This window comes from Podarcis melisellensis (genome assembly GCF_964234715.1).
Source record: "Podarcis melisellensis genome assembly, chromosome: 12".
Classification (NCBI taxonomy): domain Eukaryota; kingdom Metazoa; phylum Chordata; class Lepidosauria; order Squamata; family Lacertidae; genus Podarcis; species Podarcis melisellensis.
In genome coordinates, this window is record NC_138544.1 from 32,846,218 (window position 1) to 32,872,638 (window position 26,421).

At 43.4% G+C, this 26,421-nt stretch overlaps 1 protein-coding gene and 2 long non-coding RNA genes across 4 annotated transcripts in view; all 3 read right to left on the minus strand.

Moving 5' to 3' along the window:
* DYNC1I1 (dynein cytoplasmic 1 intermediate chain 1) overlaps positions 1 to 26,421 on the minus strand; it is a 219,519-nt gene that overhangs the window by 191,472 nt on the left and 1,626 nt on the right. The window lies entirely within an intron of this gene.
* LOC309353544 lies at positions 2,621 to 6,418 on the minus strand. 2 transcript variants are annotated; one of them, XR_014161927.1, is made up of 3 exons: positions 6,024 to 6,418; positions 5,114 to 5,269; positions 2,621 to 3,092 (listed from the first exon to the last, which is right to left on the minus strand). It is a non-coding gene; the product is annotated as an uncharacterized lncRNA (long non-coding RNA). The 2 variants fall into 2 exon arrangements; XR_014161928.1 differs by lacking the exon at positions 6,024 to 6,418 and having other exon boundaries at positions 5,114 to 5,627.
* On the minus strand, positions 18,454 to 20,950 carry LOC309353545. Its single transcript, XR_014161929.1, has 3 exons — positions 18,965 to 20,950; positions 18,832 to 18,928; positions 18,454 to 18,747 (listed from the first exon to the last, which is right to left on the minus strand). It is a non-coding gene; the product is annotated as an uncharacterized lncRNA (long non-coding RNA).

Sequence of the window (26,421 nt, forward strand, 5' to 3'; positions counted from 1 at the left end):
TTCCAAGGCTGCATACAAACATAATTGAAACAATATCAAACCAAGTTTAAATTGCACTGATAGCTCAGGGAATCTTTAACCAAAAATTATGAGTTGATTACAATTACAATTTCAATTTCTACCAGATACAGTGGTACCTCAGGTTACATACGCTTCAGGTTACAGACTTCACTAACCCAGAAATAATACCCTGGGTTAAGAACTTTGCTTCAGGATGAGAACAGAAATTGTGCTCCGGCGGCATGGCGGCAGCAGGAGGCCCCATTAGCTAAGGTGGTGCTTCAGGTTAAGAACAGTTTCAGGTTAAGAACGGACCTCCAGAACTTAAGTACTTAACCTGAGGTACCACTGTATGTAGAAATCCACCATGTTGGGCATTCAAACACCAACACAGCCCTGATGTTGTGTTGTACACAACTTTAGACTCTAGCTGGTGTTCTCCCCATCCCTGAATTTGATGAATGCCTCCCAAAGGAGATCAATTTGTCAGTCACAGTATTGCAATTTTCCAGTTTCCTGCAATGAACCAAGGAGGACATAACACCTGACTACTTCCAACACAACTGCAGTTCAGCAGGTTCGTTTCTCCACCTGAGACAGAGCAGTAGCAGCGTCACCCCACACTCTGCCACCCTGTGCCCTGCTGCACTGCCAGCAGCTACTTACCACAGATGCCACCGTGGCATACAGAAGTTGCTCCAAGTCTGACAAGACTTCCCCAAACCTGCCAGTAAAACCTCTCAAGGCTTTGGCAAAACCTTCCAGCATTTGCAGACTTAACAGATGTGGCTGCTGCACTTAAAATGAGAGAGATAAAGAAACTCATCAGGAAAGCTCCCCACAGGCCCAGCAGGCAGCTGGCATCACTGTGAAATATACCCAGCAGGTGGAGTGTCTGGGCAAGAGGCTGCAGATGGCAGGGGCTGGTGCAGTGACGGCAGCTGGCAGATGCGGCTGGGCAGTTGCAGGGACTCAGGAAAGCAATATGGGCTGCATTTGTTTGGCCATCTCTTCCCATTCACAGTCTGTGATAAGAGATTCTGTGTGCCTCACAACAGGGCTAGGCCTGTAGTTCAGTGTTCCCTCATTCATATTCCCTCTCTTCCCCCCCCCCCTCTCTCTCTCTCACACACACACACACACATCACTGAATGAGAATTTATGCTCTGAATGAAGTTGTCTTCTGCCTCATCATGTGAATGAAATAATATGTGCAGAAGCTGAAGGATGCACGAGAAGAGACCAAAAATTAACACATCAGAGTTGAGTGAGAAGTTCAGGGCTTTTTTTCCCCTGCTGGTACTCAACGGTACACAGTACTGGCACCTGTTTTTCCCTTTCCATACCTTGTTGATTTATCTGTGGAAAGCAAAATGTTTTGACGTGGGTGCTTTCACTGAGCCCTTCTGGGGCTGGAAACTATTTTGCAGAGCTGAGAGGCGCAGAGAAAGTGGCTGCAATTGTGCACAGAGGCCAGAGGCGGCGACGGCAAGCTGGTGCTGGGAAAGAAGCTGCACAGACTTCCTGGTTTGTACCACTTAAGGACAGCCAGAGAGTTGAGAGAGGGGGAAAATGAGTGAGACAGACAGCCATATGCCCTTTGTTTCTTTTTGCCCCCTTCCCTTTTTGCTCTGGGATGCCAGTTGGGCTGCAGAGATCTGCCCCATGCTTCCTTACAAGCTTCCCCACTCCAGCCCCCCTCAAAAAATACATTTGGGGCGCCTTATCCCCTAGGAGTCAGCACCTACACCCACCGAGATTCATGGCCGAGTGGGGATTCGAACTCTGATCTCCCTGGTCCTTGTCTGATACTCTAACCACTATACATCACTGGCTCTGGAGCAGAATGTAGCGATGAAAATGGAACCCTAAGCAGGGAGTGCTTCTCACCATTAACACTTTTTTGCAGGCCCCACTTGGGATAATGTATTTTTTTAATGTATTTAAAATAATGTATCATTTTAAAAAATCAAATACAATTTAATTTTTTGTGGAGAAAAAATGTTTGAATAATTCCAAAACAGGCTCTGTTTGAAGTATGCTCCAGTACCCTCTGAGGCAACCCACCTCCCTCTGAACTCCCATTTGGTAATGATAGTTTCGTGATATAATATATTCATGGCTTACAGCATTTTTCTTTACTCTCATGCCAGCTGCCTGTGCCACATTAGCTGCTGAACTCGCCCGCTTATTAGCATGGCACTTGCAAGGCTGAGATAAAAGTGTGTAGCAAAGAAATGTGACAGCTTAGTCATCTCAAAAGAGCGGTGAAGATAACATAATTCTCCTAGCTGCAGGGACTTTATATATTTTTCTCCAAACATGCTTTGAATTACTGGTTAATTTATGTATAATTGTGTCGCATGTACATAGCTGGTGACTTTTTTCTTTTTCAACCCTCAGGATTTTAATGTTACATTATTAGTGATTTTCTGAGGAAGATGCTGTTTATGAATACATAGTTATGAATTTTTGGCTCCATGTAAAAAAACTAATTCTATATGAACACACAGGGGGAACAAGTCATTAACAAATCTCTGAAACCAGACACTCCTGATGGCCAGACTATAAACAACATCATTTTTTTCTATTTTCGTATCTCAATAAATCCAGATTTAGCTGTGTATGTACATGAGTAATTTATTAATTAATTTAACTTGCCTATTACCTTATACCAGAGGTCTCAAGGTGGCTTAAACAAAAGCCAGAACAATTTAAAAACATGACAAATGGTCCATATTGAGAGCATAATAACCAACAAAACTGTCAATAGTTCAAACCCTATAGCTAACCATGCAATGAATTCTACAGTATAATAATCATGGCCCTATCTGTCAACAGCATAAACAATCCCCTCCTGGTTCTGGGAGGCAGTGGTACAGGAGAGGGTAAGGAAGCACCCAGTCCTTCTCGTCTCTTCCTCCTCTTCTTCTGATCCATCCTGTGCTCCACCCTCCAGCTCTGTAGCATCCCCTGCCTCTTACTGTTGCCTCCTGGCTGGTACAGGTCACCACAAATCTCTGACTCCCTCTCCCAAATCAGACTCCAGTCCCACTTCTCCTGGTGCACATTCATCAGCGTCCTGCTGGTCCCTGATATTGGGGCAGAAGCACAGAGACGGTGCGTAGAGAGCTTCTGAATGCAATGCTGAAGGACGAAGTCCTCTTGAGATGCAAATGCTGTAAACTCTGCAGCTCCTCCAACTGCACCCAGGCTGTAAATATCTGTTAATGCACCATATTTCTTAAAGACACGAAAGTCTCTGTGGCATCTGGATTCCCAATGGAAAGAAGACCCCGGGTTAGTGCCTGGATGTCCCTGGAATTCTGCTACCACTTGGCAGAGATTGGGGTGGTGCACAACCTTGGTAACACTATGTTCATGTTACCCCTACTTTAGCAGTTGTGTGCAACCACTATAACATACATGATTCATCTTTCAAACTACTGCAGGAAGAACTGGGGGAGGGGTGCCTTGCAAAGTACATTTAAACATCCACAGGCTAAATGTTAACACAGGCATCCCAACCAGTGTCAGATTTATGTATAGTCGTACCTCGGGTTAAATATGCTTTGAGTTGAGCACGTTCGAGTTGCGCTCCTCGGCGGAGTGCGTTACTTCCGGGTTTGCCGCTTGTGCATGCACAGATGCTCAAAATGACGTCACGCGCATACGCAGAAGCGGCGAAAACCGATGCGCGTGTGTGCAGATGTGCCATTGCTAGTTACGTTTACCTCTAGATGCGAACGGGGCTCCGGAACGGATCCTGTTTGTATCTAGAGGTGCCACTGTATAAGCTAAATGAGCTATAGCTTAGGGCCCCACTCTCTTGGGGGCCCCAAAAAAATTTAAAGAGGAAAAAACTGGATGTACATTTCCAAAATATAAGATAAAAAACAAATAAAATAAAACCTACATACAGCAAGTGTTTTGTAGGCTCCTATGATGTAAGTAAAGGGCCCTGCCTGCTAGCCTGCTCCCTAAAATATCACTGGTTTGCTCATTTCTATATATAGGGTGCCTGCATTCTGCATGTGCAGATGGCCTTAGATACCTATTGGGTCCATAAATTTCCATATAGCATATATTCAACACAAAAAATGACAATTTGTTGTTGGCAAATGACAGCTGGACATATAAAGGGCCCCATTACCTTCAGTAGCTTAGGGCCTCATCAAACCTAAATCCGGCCCTGATCCTAACCAACCTCTGAGCCCAATGGCTACCAAGGTCCCTGAACTGGCCACAAGACAAGGTACTTAGCATATTATACTTCGTTGCTTTGTAATACTGAGGAGGAGTCACCAGATGGCGCTACTAATTATCACACAAATTTCTAGTTGGCAGTGTTTTCAGTGCTGAGATTAATGCTGTTCGTTTCCATGTAATGATTTTTGAGTGAAGTATTACATGAAGGAGTATAGTGATGGTTTAGCAATGCTAAACATCTTCTCTGATGTAACTGCTTTCCTGTCTAAACCATTCCATCAAGTCCTATTCCTTTAGGTGTCCTACCAAGTTGTCCTCTGCTACATCGCTAGAACGTCCTGCACCCTTGATTATGTGAACAGATAGACCAAGGGAATGTCCAAGCAATGGTGTCACAGAGCAGACACTCTCACTTCAATAGTCAGTTATCTAATTATGCTAAAATTCCAGGTGAGAGATGTGATAACGCTCGTGCATGCTGCAAAATCAGCATTCATGCACCACCATTATGAACTGGGGAGAAACAGATGAGCTTTGTACAAATGCTTGTGACTAGATGACCCTCGTGGTCCCTTCCAACACTACAGTTCTAGGTGTTATGTACTGAAGTTCTCACCCTGGGCCAGCAGGGGGATACTGTAGATAGTTATGCAAATGAAGGATCGAAAGTGACGTTCAGTGATTGGATAGTTTTAGAAAGTTGCAACAGTTCCATTGTTCTGGAGCTCTATATAAGCAGGCTGACTGAGCTCAGTTCAGTTCTGTTCCAGCTTACAAATAAAGAGCTGCTTTGGAAGAATCGCTGTGTCGTCTGATATGTTCGCCCACAACTTAACACTATGATTCTGTGATTAACAGCCATTCTCTGGGGCCTCAAACAGAAATATTTCCCAGTACATGTTACCTGATGCTTTTAACTCGGACTGGGACCCTCAGGTCCAGGCGAGGGACAAATGCAGCCTTCCAGGATTCTTTATTTGGCCCTGGGGACTCTCTCCAGGTGATACTCCTTCCCAGTCTTGCTTTGGCTGGGGTTTCCATATCTGAAAAAGTAAAATTCCTGACACCCACAAAGTTGTTGAGCTTTCTGGAGCTGCTTTTGCCAACGTGCTGCCATACATCCAATTTCACAAAATTCCCCGATGCCATTTTTACACCTGAAAACCAGAACATGTCAGGGATTTTCAGGGCCTAGCTTTGGCCCTCATGAAATGTTTTTGCCTGGCTGAAATGTGCCCTTGAACTCTGATAAGGCCTCTTGCTTGCCTGGATAGTGGAAAGAGAGGCGAATGTGACTGTGTGTAGAAACTAGCCTATTGCACGAAGGTAATATTCACATCAATTGCTCCGCCCACCTTTGCCCTGGGCTCTGCCCACCATTGGCATGTGATCTCCAGAAGGGAATGAAGTCTTCATGCTGAAAAGAAGAAGAAGAGAAGAAGAGTTTGGATTTGATATCCCGCCTTTCACTCCCTTTAAGGAGTCTCAAAGCGGCTAACATTTTCCTTTCCCTTCCTCCCCCACACAAACACTCTGTGAGGTGTGTGGGGCTGAGAGACTTCAGAGAAGTGTGACTGGCCCAAGGTCACCCAGCAGTTGCATGTGGAGGAGTGGAGACGCGAACCTGGTTCCCCAGATTACGAGACTACCACTCTTAACCACTACACCACACTGGCTCTCACAAAATGTTCCCCACCTCTGCCAAGGATTGAGCATGGCACCTCCTGTTCTGTCCCGGAGCTCTCACTTCACTAATGATCATCTATTTATCAATGGCACATGCAAAATCAGTTTGGATATGCTTTTTTGTATACCTCCTTCGGAGCTCTTACAACAGCAAGATACACACCTGTGCTGGCTCTAGCACAGGCCCATATTGTTACATGGACAGCCAGTGCATGGAAACTGACAAAATGGCCACAGCTGCCATTCTCTGAAGAGGCCGCAAAAAAATAAGAACGCAAGAAAATCACTGCTGGATCAGGCCAATGGCCCATCTAGCCCAACATCCTGTTCTCACAGTGCCCAGCCAGATGCCTGTGGGAAAGCAGGCAAGCACAACAACACTCTCCTCTCCTGTGGTTTCCAGTACAGTAACTAATATTCAGAAGAATTGCTGCCTCCGACCTTGGAGGCAGAGCATAGCCCGCATGGGTGAAACCCTAAATAAATGAGCAACTCATATCCATAGAATTGGAAGGGTTCCCAAGGATCATCTAGTCTAACCTCCTGCAATGCAGGATTCTCAACTAAAGTGTCCATGACAGATGGCCACCCAACCTCTGCTTAAAAACCTGCAAGGAAGGTTTGACAACCTCCCACTGTCGAACAGCTCTCATTGTCAGGAAGTTCTTCCTGGTGTTTAGTCAAAATCTCCTTTAACTTGAATCTATTGGTTCAGGTCCTACCCTCCAGAGCAGGAGAAAGAAAGCTGGTTATCATATCTCTCCTATCTCCTCTTCAAAAGGAGTATTCAGAAATATTACTGTCCCCTACCATGGAGGCAGACTAGTAACTATTGTGGTTAGGAGCCCTAAATAAATGAGCCTTGAATAATATTGGGAGACCCGACCAATAAAACGTATCTAGAATTAAGAGTTGGCCAATGCAACATCCTAGTATTTTTGAACCCTGGGACCTCTCCTTTTACAAATGGTTGCGGCCGCTTTAAGGATGTCCTGTTTCCTTGGCGCTTCATATTTTATGTGCTTTTTCGGTTCCTATCCCTTAACTTTCCTTCTGATCTCTATGCAAACCCAGCAGGGGGCTGTCTCTTCCTCCTTGCTGCACCTGCTGTGCTGTGGTTTTCATAACACCTTATTAGACATAATTGCCTGTCAGCTGCCTGCAGGCTTTATGTGTAATCTGGGCCTTGCGAGCTTCCTTTCTTAACTTCCTGTCAAGTTGCTGGCATAGGAGGGAAATTGTTTAAAAGCGCCTGGCAAAAGGTAGAGACACCATAGTTAATTAGGAGTAGCTGCAAAACAAATTATCAGCAGGCCCCGCACCGCAGCGACGAGTGTGGCGCCTAACGATAAACAAAAGCTGCCGAACAATATTTTTATTTATAGCAATGCATTGCATTTAGTTATTACCACCAAATCAAAGTGCACCCTCCTGAGCTATTTGACTCATCTGCAGACCCTTCAAGTGTCCCTATTTTCAAGGGACATCCCTGATTTGGAGAAGCCATCCCAGTTTCTGATTTGATCCAGAATGTCCCACTTTTCCTTAAAGGTAAAGGGACCCCTGACCATTAGGTCCAGTCGTGACTGACTCTGGGGTTGCGGCGCTCATCTCGCTTTATTCTCTGAGGGAGCCGCCATACAGCTTCTGGGTCATGTGGCCAGCATGACTTTTCCTTAGGGTGTCTTTATTTTCATTGGAGAAATGTTGGAGGGTATGGAGTTATCCAACCACCAAGCCATCTGAAGGCAATCCTGTATAGAGGTTTTTTTAATGTTTAATGCTTTATTATGTTTTTATATATGTTGGAAGCTGCCCAGAGTGCCTGAGAGAACCCAGTAAGATGTGTGGGGTATAAATAGGAAAATTATCATTATTGAATGGGACGTCCCTATTTTCATTGGAGAAATGTTGGCGGGTATGCATCAGGTTACCCTGGTTAAAGCACTCAGCATCCTGTGGCAGATGAGTGAATTAAACCATCAGCATCATGTCACTGATTTGCCTAACCAATGCAGACCATGACACAAAGGGGTCAGGCAACTGTGACTCTGTTAAGGTGATGTAAATTAGGAGAGGCAAAACTCAAGCCAGGAGCTAAATGTGGCATTCCAGACCTGTTTATTTGGCCCTAAAAATTCTCCCTGGGCCACACCCCTTTGTGTCTGGTTGGAAGGTACCCTTGAACTCCCATGATGCCTCTTGCTTATATGAATGGAGGATAGAGAAACGTACCTGATATTTCAACGATTTCCGCCCAGACACTGCTTCCAACTACAGTATTCCAGCTATGTCTGGGAAATTCTGGATGTATGGGAACCCTAGAAATAGCCTGATGTCACAGACCGGTTGGATCCAGAGGAGTGGTAGGAGACAGCAGCTGAGGAACCCCAAGGGAAGAAGGCTCAGAGCATGGGGGTTGGTGGTAGAATGACAATGAGTGGTTAGAGGGAGAAGGGTCCAGCTGGGGAAGAGGCACAGTCTCAGAAAGCTTGGGGAAAACCTGAGAGGACTCCTGTAGGCATCACGCATAGTATATTTGAAATGCTTCCAGTGGCATAGCGTGGGTTGTCAGCACCCGGGGCAAGGCAAGTAATTTGCGCCCCCTAACCCATGGATTTTAGCACTCGAGCCAGGTGGGGGCAGAGAGCTGCGAGTGCAAGTGCGCCCCCCATGTTGCGCCCGGTGCAGCCGCCCCCCCCTGCACCCCCCACGCTACGCCACTGAATGCTTCAAACATTTGAAATGCACTATATAAATATTATTATTTCACTATTGCAGTAATTTGGAGTTTATTAACAAAAACAAGATCTGCACAGGAGTGTCATGAGCACAGCGACTCATCTCCCCCATGAAGCAGTTGCTAAGACTGAAGGTCCCTGACTCCCCAAAGCTGCCTAAGTCCAACTCCTCTCCAAGGTTTTTGGGAGTGGGGCTGAGGCTGTGAGATAGTTTGCCCAGTGCAGGAGGAGGCAATACAATGTCCTCCAGAAGGTTGTTAGACTCCTATCAGCCTCAACCAGCATGACCAATAGTCAGGGGTGATGGGAGCTGTAGTCCAATAACGTCTACTCTCTCACTGGTATGCAGTTTTTGTTTGCATTGCCTTATACCTTACTAACCCTTATTCTCAACAAGCAGTAGTAGAGCATAAAATAGTAGGCATCTGACATCCTGGAATCTTCTGTCACTAGATGGCAGTGTAACAATTCACTACACTATTGCAACAAGTTGAAAGCTGTAAATGACCGAGTCCTTTCTGATATTTAGAAGATAATGTTATCTATTAATAATATTAAGAAGACAATAATGGGTTTTAAGACTCCCCCCCACCTGGGTCTGTCAGGTGAATCCTTGTAGGTGGCAGCATTTGTGACACAAAATAAGCACAGACATTTGGATCAGTTGGCCAGGGATTAAATCTGGAACCAAATTCACAACATACAATTCTTTCAGCCTTCACCTTGAAAGTATATATGGCACCAAGGTGCCTTCTACAATGTGAAAGAGATTAACATCAGTGGCCACCAAGGATACATCTGTTGTTCAGCATCAATGTATGCTATACAAGCTCTCTCCCTTCACTTGGTACAACAGAATAGCAAGGTCATAACAATATGCAATTCCCTTTAACTACTTCTATGCAATACATTGGCTTTGCAGCGAAATTAATACTAGCATTGACATCAAGCAGAAAGCAAATCTTTATTCCTAATCATTTGAAGAATCAGCTTTAGAACCCATTAACTTAATGTGGTCCTGTAAATGCAAACAGACTATGCACACAATTATTAGGCTGTGATTGTACATGTTCTTGTTCTGTCATGAATCATTCATCTTTCTTGTAAAAAATCATAGCCAGCAGTCACTCAAAAGGAAATGCTTATTTTTCATAAATCTCTGCTTAGTCTTGTAAATACCCACTTAAACCTTCTGGCTTCATTATGCATATCTTTTCATTTTCCCTTCATTGTTCTTTGTCCTAAACACACAAAAGCACAGGTACGTATATATTGTCACTGTTCATCAAGTCTACAGGGAAGAGAGTGCATCTGTCTATTCCTGACTCAAAGTCAAGAGACTGTGCATGTGTTATCATTTGTCAATGTTCTTCCTGCTGAGATCCCCATACACAATTTGCACGGCATGTGTGGACTTTTACAGTATACCATGCAAACAGTACGAACAGAGCGGTTGCTAAAGAGAACCACGGGAGATTAATTGTGGGTATGGTCTACTTCTTCCTTTCACATGGTGTGTAAAGGAGGAACAAACCCATGAAGATCAAGGAAGAGGAAGAACAAGTAAAGGAGAAAGCTGCCCAAGGAGATGTGCTTTGGATATCCCATGGGCAATGGACAGAGGTAGCATGCCGATATCTTCAACATACTTGGTTAGGGTAGCTTACCACTCTGACGATTCCTGCCCCATGTGGGCATGAAGGTTGCTACTAGCATGGTACATAGGATGCAATCTGCTGGAAATATATGTTAACCCCTACACTACAGTAAAAGACCTCCTTCCTTGCTTTTGCAGGCTCAATACGTGTTTTAGTGTTGTAGAGGTTACTTAATAATGCAGGATATGGAATTTGCTTCTACTAGGAATAGCCAGCAACTTTTCTGCTATTAGAAGTTAATAAATGGTAGAATTCAAGTTCACAGCTATATACCACCATGAGGCTCTCACACAGCACTCTCTCATGATTTGTTTATAGATCATTCCTGAGCAGTGGCAACTAAATGTGGATCTCAGTTATAGTATTTATCATTTGTTCTTAGCTAAATAAAAATTGACATGCTATCCACCAGGTTGTTAGAGCAACCATAGAGCAGGCACATCAGGTAACATGCAAGCAAAGTCTCAGCAGTGACCCATTCAAAAGCAAGTTTGCTGGATGAAGCTAACACAGTAAAATAATATTTGGTTGAGTTGACTGGGTCAAAAAGTTAGTGAGTGTCAAAGCCTAGCACTACTAGTGTGTGCACGTGTGTGCATATTTATATTACTATTATCTCGCTGAAGGAAAGGTTTGGGGTCTGGTGAAGAAAGCACCTGTATTTTTTCACTGAAGTATTTTTCAGTGGTGTGAGATAGGATCTGTTTTCTTACATCCAGTGGTTGAAAGAATCCGGCATCTTAATTGTCTCTATATATAACCCAACTGGCCACAGCTTGCTTGGCTGGAAGCTAAAGAAGACAATGAGCCATGCACCATGTCATTATCTCCATCGTTGCACCACACAGGCCTCTACGACAACAACAAGCCAATGGGTGGATCTAAATGCGTTTAATGGTAGTGTGGGAGAGATGTACAGAGGGAATCAATTACCTCCTGAAACCTGTCACAGCCATGCAGATATTTCAAAGACAGCATAAAATGTTTTTGTGGGGGGTTTTATAGCATGGATTTGACTGACTTTTGATAATGGGGATGGGAAGTGACTTGGACCAGGGCCAGCCCTACCATTAGGCAGGTGGCAGATGCTGAGGGGCAGAGTACTGTGTGCTGCATGCCCTGCCTTGCACCCTGTGGGCTAGCCTGCAGTGCTCAGCTACACTGGGCGTAAACTACCTGTTGCCAGTGTCAAAGTGCTTTTGTACATGGGCAGCTTGTTTGCCTCAGGCAGCAAAATATCTTTGCCCAGCCCTGAGTGGGCCATGGATACCTCCACCTGAATCCTGATCAGAAAGATATTCTCTTATACTCAGGGTTCATTGAGGTCAGTTGTCACTGAAGGTCAAACTAGACATGGTGTTAATCATTTTGTTAACCCTTGTGTGGTTTTTAAAAATTAAATAGCAGCCAGTGCAGGGGTGGGGAGCAGTTCCATGGCAAGGGGTAAGGCTTTAGCCTTTTGCTGTATAGCAGTCCCAATCTGAAGTGCAGCATCATGTGCTTGATATGGTGAGCACCGATCTCAGGCAAGGGCAAGGTAAGGCTGGTTGTTCCAACAAGAAACAAGCTGAAACGGAGCCCTTCTATAGGAGCAAAACCAGCGACAGCCTGATTACTAGCACCACCTGTGTTGCAAGATTCAGCTTCACTTCAAAGTGCCCAGCCTTCTCTAGTATTCTTCTACTGTAACTGATCAGGGGACCCTCTGGTCTGACTGGGTCTTTGCCATGAGAGTCCACCAAATCTGAGAACGGCAACATTACATGCTCAGCCTGTGGCACAGGCGCTAATGACTCACCCAGTAGATATGCTTCTGGTGGTGGTCCTGCATGTCCTTCCCCTTCTGCTTCAGAGTCTTTGTCCTCACCCCCTGAAGACGAGGAATCTGACTCCAGGGTTACAAACTGTGCCACTCATTCGCTCTGGGAGAAAAGTTTCTGCTAACACCAACAGAAGCTTTCCTTTTGGGGCAATAAGCAGGCACAAAGGGAGAAGCATTTCGATCAAAGCCATCATTCACTATTTAATTAGTCTCCAGTATTTTTATGCTATTTTTTCTGGGCATGCTCTCCCAATGTAGCTCGTATACAGGATTAAAACATAAAATACAACTAAAATAATATATTTACCATTAAAAAAAACATAGACATTGCTCTACACAAATATAAGTTGGCAGCATTATTCCTGAAGAATGAGTGGCCATTTTATAGCTGCAGTGAATTAACACTGCACGTTTAAGTACAGCCCAGAATCCCTCTTTCCTCTCTTCCCTTGAAATACCCTGCTACAGGCCTGTGATTTGAGAGCCCTGCCAGGGAGCTCTAAACTTGTTACTCTACCAACACCTTTGTGAAGTTGGTTCTACAAACAGCCACGGACATCCAATTCTTTACTTGCCAAGTTAGTGATTTTCAGATTCGTGGCATGTTCCTTGAAACTTGCATGTACCTGATCATTTAATCCCAGACTGAGATGCTGTCTTTATTTGCGCAGACAGCACTTGACACATTTGGAAGGCAGCATTAAGGACATCCCTTACATTAGCCAAGTATCATGTTCTGGCAGTTCATCTGTAACATCTATGCTGTCTATGACCTTTCACATATAAACTGTGATAGGTTAGGAAGGAGAAAAAGCACCAATTACTATACATAATATGAATATGGAAAAGGGCAGCATTTAAAGTGGGGTGTGTGATCTATGACCTTTTCACCACTGGGGACATCAAGCACGTTGTCAGTCTTGTCAGCTCTGAAACCTGAGGACTCAAGTCAGTCACTAGCTCTCAGACGTAAGCAGGCTAAAAACACAGGTTGATAGTGTGATCTCATTGACGTCAGTGGGGGTCTGAGCTGCATTAAATGCAAACAAGCTATCACAATATCTTCAAGTTATTCCCTTTATTTCTGATTCCCTGAGGTGAATGTTGCTGCATATGCAGCCAAACTAGCACCATCCAAGCACAAGAGAGATAGATCAGCAGGTTCGGGGGAGCATTAAAGTGTGCTAAAATACAAAAACCTAAGGGAGGGACTCTCTGAAACAGCCCACAGAATGCTGGGGGGGGATGGGCAGAAACCTGGGTAGGAGATAGGGATGTGAAGGCCTGAAGAAAATGGAGGAAAATGGGGGGAAACCTAGATAATTGTTCAATCTTTTATCCTCAGCCTTCAAATCTTTCATGGAAGAGGATGGAATGAAGTATTGAAGAGGGCATGGCTGGCTGGAACACTGAACAGAGGACTCCACACAACAACACTTAGTCCTGCTTGACTATCTGAATAGAGACCTAGTGTTGTCCTTTTACCATTGTTCTTTCATCAGTGCTGTTCTTCCATCGCTTTCCAGCTCCTTGCCCTGATTACCAGACTCAGCTCGGAAATCAAGTTGTAAGAGGTTTGCTCTTCTAAGCCAGAATCCCATACTCACAAAGGCCCAGAGCAAGGAAGAGGTTTGTTGACGTATCTGCAATTTTTTTGAAACTAGAATGGAAAAGATGGGTGCTCAGAAAGACAGCAGCCAGTGCCTTTGTAAGAGCTGCTGTAATCAGCTGATCGACAGTGCTTGCAAGGGCACAGCCCAGCAAAGCTACGTCTCCATGCCCCCACACCTGACAGCAAATATGACATCAGATGTGTGACTTGATCAAAACAGCCCAGCAGGCCAAATAGTGAGATCTAGTGGCCTCATTAGGCCTGCAGGCCAGAGGTTTTCCACCAGTGCTGTATACACTTCACTGCATGAACACACAAAACCACCTCCCTGTGTACTGACATAACTGGAAGTTAGCACTCAGCACAAGCTGACTGAAAGCTACAACTGCTGCAGATCACAATGTGGAGAGGGGGTTGGGTGAAATTTGAACCTGGGTGTCCCATCTTCAAAGCCAACTCTCTCCAAATTATTTGGAGGTTGCTCCTTCCCTCCATCTGTTATTCTATGCCTGTAATTTTTGTTTTCCTCTCCTCTCCTCCCCTACCCCACAAAAATATTCAGGAAAATCCCCCCCACATACACAGTTTTTACGATCTACATGTAGGGTGGAGAGTTCTGGGTGCACCTGTTGATCTAGTTTTAATATTGTTTAATATTATTTTTATTCAATATTGTTATTTGAATAATATAGACCTAGCCCTTACTCCTGCCAGTTCTCCTCCCTTGGTCTACAGTTTCCTTCATTCACCAATATGAGCTAACCAATGTGTTTTGTTCAACATTAAGCAAGTTGAAATTTATCAGAAGAGACTATTGGACAATTTTCCGTCCCTCCCATGAATTCTTAGTAATGCACCACAAATGCACACACACACACCAGCCATAACAAGGGGGGAGATCATGGCAAGGCATTTTGCTTACTGCCTTCTCATATTTCCTTCCATAAAGAGCTTCATCTTCACAGCACTCCAAAGTTTAGGAGAGAAACAAGGCTCATTTCAGGGCCATCCCGAGACATTTCGCTACCTCAGGTGAATGACAAGATGGTGCCTCCTCTCATTCCATGTACAAAAAACTGACCAGTCAGCCAAATCTGATTTCAGCACTGGCAATGGTTCAGCATCAGGGCTGGCCCACCCATTAGGCTCATTAGCTCAGGTGATGGGCTGCAGAGAGGTGACAGACCTGGACCCGCGAAGAGTGCGCCACTCACTGACTCCTGTGCCTGTCACCCATGTGCTGCCTGGAAAGAACAGGACCGCTGCTGCCACTGCCTGCTCCTCTCTGGACTCATTTTTTCCCCACCGCCACCTTCCAGGGCTTCCCTGAGCCACCTGAGGTGGTGGTGGTGCATGGATCAGGCCAATGGCCCACCTAGTCTAGGGTTCTGTTACCACACTAAATGTTGCAGTGTGCAGTCCTCTGTTTGCCCTTCCAGCCTGTGGGAAACCAGTAAGCTGGACATGAACTCAACCACACTCTGCCATGTGAAATGCACATTGATAGAGGATGACTATGATTTTAAAGTAATACATTATACCTCCCCATAGTGGGGAGAATTGTGAACAGTGCGCTGTCCAAGTACTGTTGATGGGCAACTTCAAGACTTCTCTTGCCCTCCCTTCTCAGGGTTCTTTTTCTTTTGTTTAAGCTGGACTTGGGTCCCATCTGCACTATGCATTTAAACCAGTGGCAAACAACTATAAACAGTCATGGCTCCCTGCAAAGAATCCTGGGGACTGTAGGGGACTGGGGGCTGAGAGTTGTAAGAAGACTCCATATTCTCTCAACATAACTGCAATTCCCAGAGTGGTTTAACCATCAATCTCCCTTCCTAGGGACTTCTGGAAATTGTAGCTGTCTGAGGATAATAGGTCCCTAACAGCTCTCAGCGGCCTTAAAAAACTTCAGTTCCCAGGATTCTTTGGGGGAAGTCATGATTTTTAATGGGGTATAACAGTGCTTTAATTGTATGGTGCTGATGTGGCCCTTGGGCAGACAACCCTGCTCATAATCTCTACTAGTCATATGGGCCTCCTTTTCTTTAATTTTCTTCACTCTAAAATATAGTGTATGACAAGAAGCCGAGACAAAATAAGGTGCACTGTGCAAACGTGGCCACTAGAGGCTCTAGTGTTACAGAAACCTTTCTTCCCAAACCAAACACTGCCCAAGTCAGCTATTTTAAACATGTTTGAAAGGAAACAGCTGAGAGGAAAAACAGAGAGTCTGCAAAAATCAGCCGGGGATTCCCACCCCCCAAAAAACACACACACAAAGGGCCACATGAATCCAAGATCTGCTTGTTTGTCACACTGGAAATTATTTGGATTACATTTCTGTTAAAATGGTATCACTCTTTGGAGGAAAGCTTGTATTCTGAACCAAAGCTGCTGCATCTAAGTAGGTACACATATTTAACATATATTATTAGGCAAATCAGACCAGTCCAGGCCAATAACAACCAATATTGCCACTGGCTCAGGAGAATGGGAAAGCCCAGTCATCAGGGAGATGGCCACTGCTATCTACAACTTACAGCTACCACTTAAGGCCACCACCTCACTCTGCCTAATAGTAGGGCATCCCTGGAGGAACTCTTGTCCCAGTCTGATACCTGCAGGGATATATTTAATGTTTAGACACTGAAGTTTGCTGGGTTTTTTAAGACTAAAGGAAGCAATTATTTTAGGTGAGTCCGATATGAGTGCAACCACACACAAACACACACACACACATCACTCTAAACCCATAAGTGACCCAAGAAGTCACAGGAACATCACAAAAAGGGGCAGAATGGGTCGGGGTAAATTGGGAGTTGTCTGTAATTCTTTGACACAAGTTATCCATTAAGTTAACTATGGCAGTACTCTGTCACAGATCCTATAATATTTTAAAGGTTCTCCATAGGCCAGGTAGAATCCTATTGGCTCCTTGTATCACCTGACAATTGTTGGCCTAGTAGCAGCATCAACACTTGATGGCCAAGTGTGTCAGACTAGTCCTAATTCCTCTATGAAATTTCTTTATGAAAATTATTTAGGAAAAATCTCAAATTGTGACAAAGTCATTGTCTTATGGGGAGAGGTATAACTTCTGAAGATGTATTGTTCTCAGTAAATATTTCAGCAAACTTGGAAGTTTGTGGATAGATGGATAGCATAACAAAAATGTTAATTCACTGCACTGGAACCAGTGTGTAGGTCATGGGCAGTCAACAGGGTGCTCTCCAGATGTTGGACTACAATTCCCATCATCCCTAACCACTGGCCATGCTGCCTGTGGCTGATGGAAGTTGGAGTCCAACAACATCTGGAGGCACCACATTTGTTACCCCTGACCTAGGCAGAATAGGGCTGTGAGGCAGGAACACAGCACTGGGGCCACACACACAGACCTAGGAAGAACCCTTCCTGACAAGAAACTTCATAGATCAGAAACAGTACATTCCACTCAGCATCTTTGCAAATTGTGAGCATAAAATTCTGACATTATCCTTTGCCTCCAGGTCTGGAACATCTGTTTGTTTCAATCTGTTACACTGTTCTCTCTTTCTTCAGGAAGCATTGCCATAACTTAACACTACATACTGCTTTTCTGTGGCTCCCCAATGCACATTCTTAATAACACCCATTTGAGGTGAAACGGGATATTGCTGACAAGGCTCCCCAAGGAGTTAGATTTTGGTCTGCTTGAGCTCATACTTGTGATTTCATGCCATTTGGCTTTATTAGGTTTTCCCCTAATGGAAGGCATATCTGTTTACACTTATCCTGCTTGAATGAAGATGAGCTGCCTAAGCGGTAGTTGTTTTCACACCTGTTTCCCTTTGCTATGGTCGTGAAAGGTTAAAAATAGAACACAGAATGAAACTCATCGTGATACTTATTTACTAATGCTTTGTGTGCTATCAGACAGGCACCTGATCCTGTATATGTATATAGTTGCAACTGAATAGATATCAGCTTGATGAAATGTAGCTACAGCTGCACTGTGTGTAAAGCCAGTGAGCAAAACTACACTTCTATGCTTCCTTTCAGCAAAAAATAAAATAAACTAATCCTATATTAACTGCTTATTACAATAGTCAGATGGGACGCAGGTGGCGCTGTGGGTTAAAGCCTCAGCGCCTAGGACTTGCCGATCGAAAGGTCGGTGGTTCGAATCCCTGCGGCGGGGTGCGCTCCCGCTGCTCGGTCCCAGCGCCTGCCAACCTAGCAGTTCGAAAGCACCTCCGGGTGCAAGTAGATAAATAGGGACCGCTTACCAGCGGGAAGGTAAACGGCGTTTCCGTGTGCGGCTCTGGCTCGCCAGAGCAGCGATGTCACGCTGGCCACGTGACCCGGAAGTGTCTCCGGACAGCGCTGGCCCCTGGCCTCTTAAGTGAGATGGGCGCACAACCCCAGTGTCTGTCAAGACTGGCCCGTACGGGCAGGGGTACCTTTACCTTTTTACAATAGTCAGAGATGCAAGGTGACACTGACAGAGGTGCTGTGCCACCATCATGATGCAACAGCAATCTTCTGGAACAATGCCATGATATTATCCCAAGCAGAACTGATGATTACTACTTAAAATACTTAATTGAAGACAGGAAACCAGATATTACCTTAAAAGTGGCTAAATTCTGTGCTGCTGCTGCTATAAAATTAAGGAGATAAGCTCTGAATGAACCTAACAGCCAATGTCTTAATATATTTTAAATTTGCGGTCAAGGTTTTACTTTATATATTTTAGCTGTTTTATATCTGAATTATTTATTGTGTATCAGCTCATAGAGCTTACTTTTAATCTATTCATATTTATATGCTCTCTGTTGTTGTATATGTTTGCATTCTGGTCAGTGACCGAAATAAATTGATTGATTCATTCATTCATTCATCATTACCATAGGGACATACGTTCAATATTTATCACTCCAATCATGCAATGAACCCCAAGCAGATCTGATGACCACTACTTAAAATACTAAATAGAGGACATGTCTATGCTATAATTTATAGCCAGCTCCTACCAGGCTGAAGCTTGTATTTGATATCCCGCTTTATTTGGATTTGATATCCCGCTTTATCACTACCCTAAGGAGTCTCAAAGCGGCTCACAACCAGCTTGTAAGCTGCACTCACAGTCTTCTTAATAATATATATTTTATTAAAGGCACTCTTGACCACCTAGAGCTTCAAGCCTTCCACCTGCCACCTGGAGGGGACCAAACCTGGAGACTTCAGGCTGGACCTGGAAGTCTGGCAACCCTGGAGTTGTGCATGCAGCATCCTGCAGATGAGGAACAATCCATGCAGAACACACAAGAGGGGTTAACAAAAGTGAGGTGTGCACTCAGCTTTCTTGTGTATCCTCATTACTGCCACAGGAAGCAGCTTATATTTTCCATTTGCACATTCTGATTGCTGCTGCATTAACCTTTGCTGTCACTAATGTTTAACGGATATAATTTGGCTGCAAAATTAATTTCTGCAAATAAATGAGTTATTTTTAATATTCAAGACACACTATGAACAAAAAGTGGGGAAAGATAAAAGAGGGAATTGGAAATAGCTGAGTTAAATTGTTATTTCAAGGCTTACATGCTGCGGTGTCACTTCCTCTCTCTTTAAGCCAGTGATAAAGCGAATGAGTCTCCTGACTCATATTTAATGGGTGCTCAAACTGCTGTGGATTACAAATGTGTAATCTTTTCAAATACAGGAATCATTGGTATTTGCAAAGTTGCTACTGTCGCCTACACAGCAGCAATAATTTTCATAACCAATACCATTTCATGTCCAGACTGGTGGCGTCAGCAGATATAGCAGCACTAAACTGTCCTTTGAAAGTCGCTAACGCTTTAAAAAGCAAAGTACACTATGGCAGCAATTTCTGCCTATCCTGGAAAATTTGCAACCTTTGGCCAATCTGAGTAACACTGTATTGACAGACACAAGCTCATGTACATCAGTGATACTTCCTTTACAATGGAAAATCTAAAAGCTTCAATAATTTCAGGTTGTTTATCTCCTGGTGGTATTAACAGAAAGAACCTTGTAGTTTCATTTTTTTAAAAATAAATCTGGTTGTTACTTTTGCTAAATTACTCCCAGCTTCCATTTCCACAAACAAGCAGACTTGACCCCATCTACCACTTTCATCAGATACTGTATCCTTTTCCTGGTTAGATAGCTTTACCATTACTGCAATGTGGATTTGTCATTTTTATAATATTTTGCATCAACTGGAGGGTGAAATGCTTACACTTAAACCCTCAAATGAATTGCTTTCTCATCACATACAAGTAGTTTGCTAAATGTTGGATTGTAAGACTCCACATGGTGGAACACATGCCCTGCCTTCATGTTGGAATTTATAACTCCCTGTTTGATTAAAATAATATGTGTCCTTTAAAAAAGTCACCTACCTAATACTAAACTCTTCTTTTCTTAACATGGCCTTTTGATTTACCCTATTGCCACATGGCTCCCTCATGCAGGAAAAGTACTACGTGCAGACAAGGTCTGTCAAATGGCATGCCTCACTATTTTTTAAAACCTCCAATCAAGCAGCTGAGTGCAAGTGGTCTAATATTAGCCTGTAAGCACCATAATAATCAACTCACTGACGTCTACTAGGTCTAGCATAAGGTTCTTCCCAGATTAGTTGAAAGGACACTTGAACATCTAATGGGTTCAGAATGTACTAAAACAAATGGGTCTAAACTTCCATTAATAAATGTAAAGTGGAGATTAACAGAAGACTTATAATCAGAGATGGAAAATTCTGGACAGTCTCACTTAGAACAGTAAGGGATTAAAATGAGAACTGAATAAATGTGAAAGGTTTTAAAGTGGAAAGTTAATTTGTTCCATAATTAGTCGAGCTGGGACCAGGAATTAATTGGAGCCATGACAAGGTCTAAACACCGAATAGCTAGATATTTTTAAATCTACCTACATTGTATTTTCAGTTTCTCAGCATTCAATCGCACTTCAGTGTAAACAAAAAACAGAACCCATGTGGCTCTATGCAGATGGGAACAAGTGGGATACTCTGGCTATGTACACATTAGGAGCTGAAAATGCAGCGAGGTTGTTCTCACCCACACCAGTTGCATTTCAAGTCACACGTGGGCATTGTTGTACACACTAGAGAGGAAGTGGGGGTGCCTTCATCACCCAAAGTACATTCCCTGTTCAGTTTTCCTGCCCCTGCAACCCCACCAAAACTCTCATTCACCTATGCATGCACTGTTATCTGTACATGTGCAGTGGCTGTCTCAAACATAGACCCACAGCTCAACTGTGAAGTGACTGTGGCTTAAGATTTTCTTTTGGTTTGAAACATCAAGCAGAAGTATTTCTCAATAAACTACAGAATAGCTACGCATCATGGCTGATGTTGTGCATAAAAAGGTAAAGGTACCCCTGCCCGTACGGGCCAGTCGTGACCGACTCTAGGGTTGCGTGCTCATCTCGCTCTAGAGGCCATGAGCCGGCGCCGTCCGAAGACACTTCCAGGTCATGTGGCCAGCATGATGAAGCTGCAGCTGGCGAGCCAGCACCAGCGCAGCACACGGAAATGCCGTTTACCTTCCCGCTAGAAAGCGGTACCTATTTATCTACTTGCACTTAAGAGTGCTTTCGAACTGCTAGGTGGGCAGGAGCTGGGACCGAATGACGGGAGCTCACGCCGCCGCGGGGATTCAAACCGCCGACCACACAATCGGCAAGTCCTAGGCACTGAGGTTTTACCCACAGCGCCACCTGCCACCCGCATATGATGTTGTATGATGTTGTGCATACAAGGATTCAAAAATCAGTGATGATAACACACTAGAGCCAGAGTAGAAGTTACTATGTACACAGCCTCCATGGCATAGCCCCCACATTGGTGATATCCTCAAGTGCTCTCATTTCCATTCTCTGATCAAAATTTGCTATTCACTCATACAGGAAAAAGTAAAGGGGACACTGTTGTGGTAAGGGCAAAAGCTAGGCTCCACAAGCTTATCTCCATCCACGACACTGAGTGGCCTGCTCTACAATGACATGGATCCAGCAAGGAGTGCAATGTGTCTTTGTGCAGAGTTGACATGGTCAGGATCCCATTGAGCACATGAATCCTCCTCCTAGAAATACCACAGCCAGCAGGTAGACAGGTTGCAAGTATATTACACGAGTTTCTAATTTTCCATCCCACTCTCCCAGCATTCCACTACACCAAGGAATGGAACCTATGGGAAGGCAATGCAGCTAGAGATTGCTTTGCTTCTCAGAGTTTCCCATTTAAAACATGGGACGCAAGAAATGGGTTTCAATCAGTGAGACACAAGGGGAGAGGATCTGTTCACATCCCCAGACATTAGGGTCCTGAAAGGACAACTTGCCAAACAATGTTGCCTTTAGGTGTTCCCTTTTACTTTCTTCCATGTAAGTGAATGACTGCTATCAACTCCTACAGGCATTATGCGGAAAACTCAATACGAAAGCCACGTGGCATGTTCAACTTCTGAAAAGCGTTCGAAAACTGAAGCAGTTACTTCTGGGTTTCCAGCGTTCAAAAACTGAAACGTTCGACTTCCGAGATGTTTAAAAACCGAGGTACTACTGTACTGTAAATAGTAGGTACAGGGGATTCAACCCAGATTGGGCCCCTGACTCCTGATTTGGATCTCTCCCACACACCTGACGGTCATGGATGTCAGAGGATGGTCATGTATCCTCTGTTTAAAGGAGTCCTTTATTTGAAGGAAAGTCCAAACCAAGTTTGATTTAAACATAAAGAACCCTAAGAAGAAAGAGAAGGAGGGGCCTTGGAGTTGCCCATCAACTGTTACCAGATGGATAGCACAGTGAGCAAGTGTGCAGGTCATCTGGTTACAGCCTTCCCTGCTATATTTAAATTATAGAAATTTATTCTATAATTCATTTTTCAGGTTGTGACCTGGAAAAAAAAAGCTATCCTTGTTCTTTATGTTAGCATCAGCAAGGAGCAGTCAACTGGTCCTTGCTGATATAGACATATGCCGCCAGTCTTCTCAATAGGATTCCCACGCAGCCAGAGCCAGCCAAATGAAAATGCATTGCTCAGCACCAGTTGGTAAACATTGCACTCTATATTTCTGAAAAGCAGCCTTAAAGAGGAAGTTTTATTTAAAAAGAGTGAGACATAATGGATGCACAAAAACAGGTATGACGCATGTCTGGATAAGGGCAAGGAGTCATGTTTCCCTGCTAGGAAATGTGCTTAGCTTTTAAGACACTGTTTATAAATAACAACCTTGAGAAGTTCTAATACATAAGGATGCCTTCATTTTGTTTGGCTGCCTAACTTTTTGTTTGATGCATCCAATTTTTAAAAAATTTAAATCTAAGGTCATTAAAAAGTACAGGAAAGGGATGATATAAATTATCTGTCTTGACTGCCTTACAATAAAAGTCAGCAAACAAAGGTCAGATGCAGTAAGCTTTGATAATCACACTCTTCATGGGTTTCCTTACAGTTCATTATTTTTAACATACCACTTCACAGGTTATGAAATCAAAATGAATTGTTACTCAGTAAGAGTGAATTGGTGCTTGTCCTATATAATCTTGTTGTGTTCTCTGAGAATCTCCTCTACTTTAAGGTCTTTAGGTGCATCATTTGAAATGTCAACTGACTGCGAAGGACTGACATTATCTGACTGTTCCAGTTTTCTTGGTGCATTATACTTATTTAAGTATAGTCAAGCATGCTAGAAGCCTTTGCTAGGTGATGCTCTCTCCATCAAAATATGATAGAGAGGGAGAAAGATAGAGAATATCATGTCTTGCATTGGGCCAAACATTTTACTAGAGCAAACAACAATCTTAGAAGCTTCTAGAAAGGTAATTTATTTATTTGTTTTGTAAAATTTATGAATCACTTAAGGAAAAAAACCTCCAGCTTATTACCCAAATAAACAATGCTTGAAAAAGCATGAAAAGCTTATTAACATAACCTATCAATACTGTCAAATAAGAAAAAAACAATACAATAAATATCCCTTTGTCAGTACTTCAGTGAAATAATCCAGACTATACACAACAGGGCAAAATCAAAATTATGGGGCCAAAAATAGAAATAAAAATAAAGTCCAGCCACACTACTAGCGCCAGTCTTGCTAAACTCCAAAGCCACATCAGCCTGGCTAACTCAGAGGAGGTGAGGCCTTCTCACCAGACTGAACAATTCACAAGGTGGTCATGCTTGCACCAGTCTTCAGCCCATACACAGCTCATTGTACCCGACATTTGCCATATGGACAGGCAAGGGACCCATGTAGGCTGTGCATGGAAAATGATTTTAATAACTTTTTCCCTCCATTTGAACCTCTGGTAAAAATATTTAAATTTAAAATGCAGGTACATTGGGTATTAAAAAAGAGGTTTGTGGGTGTTCCAAATGGGTCAAGTAAACTGTTCCACAACCAGAGAAAAATGCAGAAGGCTGCCTCCTGTTTACAGAAGATGAATGTTTGTTACTGCAAGTTTATTCTGGATGCAGACACATTTTTTACCATCTAGGCTTAGTGCAGTGGGGAAGTGATCCAAATACTGTACTCTGACTTCTACGAAATATGAGAAGCAGGGAGGATGTTGTTCAGTGCCTCTGCCGCTAGAAATGACCTTTCCCCCACTAAACTTGAGCCGTGGAGGCAATGCAGAGCATCTCAGTGCTGCCACACACCGAATGGAAAATCTTTGTTCACAGCTCCGTGAACTTTCCCCTACTAAACTTCACATTGAGATAAAATGTCTTCCACATCCAGCAAGCTGACAAAGCTGTTTAATTGTGCATTATAGGTTATCAATAGGGGAAAGCTGGATTAACAGCCAACAGCTCTAGTTGTTCTTTTCATTTCACTGTATTTTAAAGTCTGTATAGAAAATTTTGCAGGAAGGTGAGGGTTACTGAACAGCTTCATGGCTTGGAAAAATTAAATATGTAACTCCTGTTGGAATGTTCTGAGGGCAAAATGGCTATGATCAAAGTCAGCAAAACAGGATTAGCAAATCTACAGATTCTTTCTTTCTTTATGATTCCTTTCCAAGTTTTGGTTGACCATTACAAGGAAGGACATTTCTGAAAAACAACTCCAACCCTGTTGCCACCCCGATGTTTATACCCATTTGCAGAACAGCAGCCCATACCCTGCAGGCAGATTGAATAAACTTTAACCAAGCTAATCCAAACAGCTTTCTCTGCCAATATAATCATGTCAAAAAAAGCAGCTAATGTTAACTTATTTTTAAATTTTAATGGTTTGTTAAATCTCTTGATTAAGGCTGCAATTCTTTGCCCATGTAAATTCAATGGGACTTGATTCTGAGCAGATAGGTATAGGATTGCACTGCTACAGCATGTTTACCTATTAAGCTCAATGGGATTTAGTGCCAGGTGGGTATAGGATTTCAGCCTTAGTGACTTTTGTTTTTGTCAACACTGCTGCTAGGGAGACAGAGCTTCACAGCTGTCTGAGGATTCAAAAGGGGGAGAGTAAATTTAGAAAATGTTAGGAGTCAGTGGAAAAACAAGCACAGCGAAACAAATAGGTCTAGCAAGATAAGGCTGGTTAGTGATAAAGCCGGTAGAGAACTCTGACAAAAAATGCCATTATGGCAACCCTTGCCTATGGGTTTTATTAAGCATGCAGTTTTATTAAATTCAACCACTTGCCTTTTGAACTTACACCTATTTTCTAAGAACACAGCTTAATGGAACTTAAGCCCTTATGTTCTTCCAGCTGCCCCTATTTACCAGGACCACTGAGCCACCCGCGTCCCTATAATCGCCTTTGACTGGACTTAACTGTCCAGGGGTCATTTACCTTTACAGTACCTTTTATTTACCAGGAACAGTTCTCATTTCTTGGCTTTAATCAATCACTGACACTTCTTTCCCCTTTTGTGAATGCCTTGTTAAAAATTCTGCGAGTGTGAATGTCTCAGGTTGTCATTCTGCAGTGTTCATCTTCTTTTCCAAGCTCTCTATAAAATATTGTTTCTTGTGCATTGTAAATGAATGCAGCACACAGCTCACAAGAAGAGGCTGCAACCTTATGTAACAGGGGTAGGGAACTGACTTGCTTGATGACTCTTACTATGGGAAAGTACAGTTAACCTGTATGCCCTTATTTTTATCTGAGGGTGCTTACAGATGGGTGATTATTGTGGGATGTGTGCTAATTGTGCATGAAGTACACACAACACCATTGGCATGAAATGCCAGCCCATATTTCCCCCCAATTTAATTCCATTTACTATTTCAAAGAAAAATCTGGAAAGTTAAAAGAACCTGTTGCCACCAACCTGTTTTGTATATCTAAATGACCCATTTACAATATTAAGCTGCCATCTTGGGCAGCTTGTGTAATATTTGGTGAGCATATATGTAAATCAGCAAGCAAGTGTTCTTAGGACTGCAGCTGTAATACCAAAGCTTGCATTACACTTGGCCTTTATTCACAAATTAATTTGATTAGGAGCTCAGGCAGAGGGCCTTCTTGGTAGTGGTGCCTGCCCTGTGGAACGCCCTCCCAGATGATGTCAAGGCAATAAGCAACTATTTTACTTTTAAAAGACAACTGAAGGCGGCCTTGTTTAGGGAAGTTTTTAATGTTTGATGCTTTATTGTTTTTAATATTTGGTTGGAAGCCGCCCAGAGTGGCCGGGGAATCC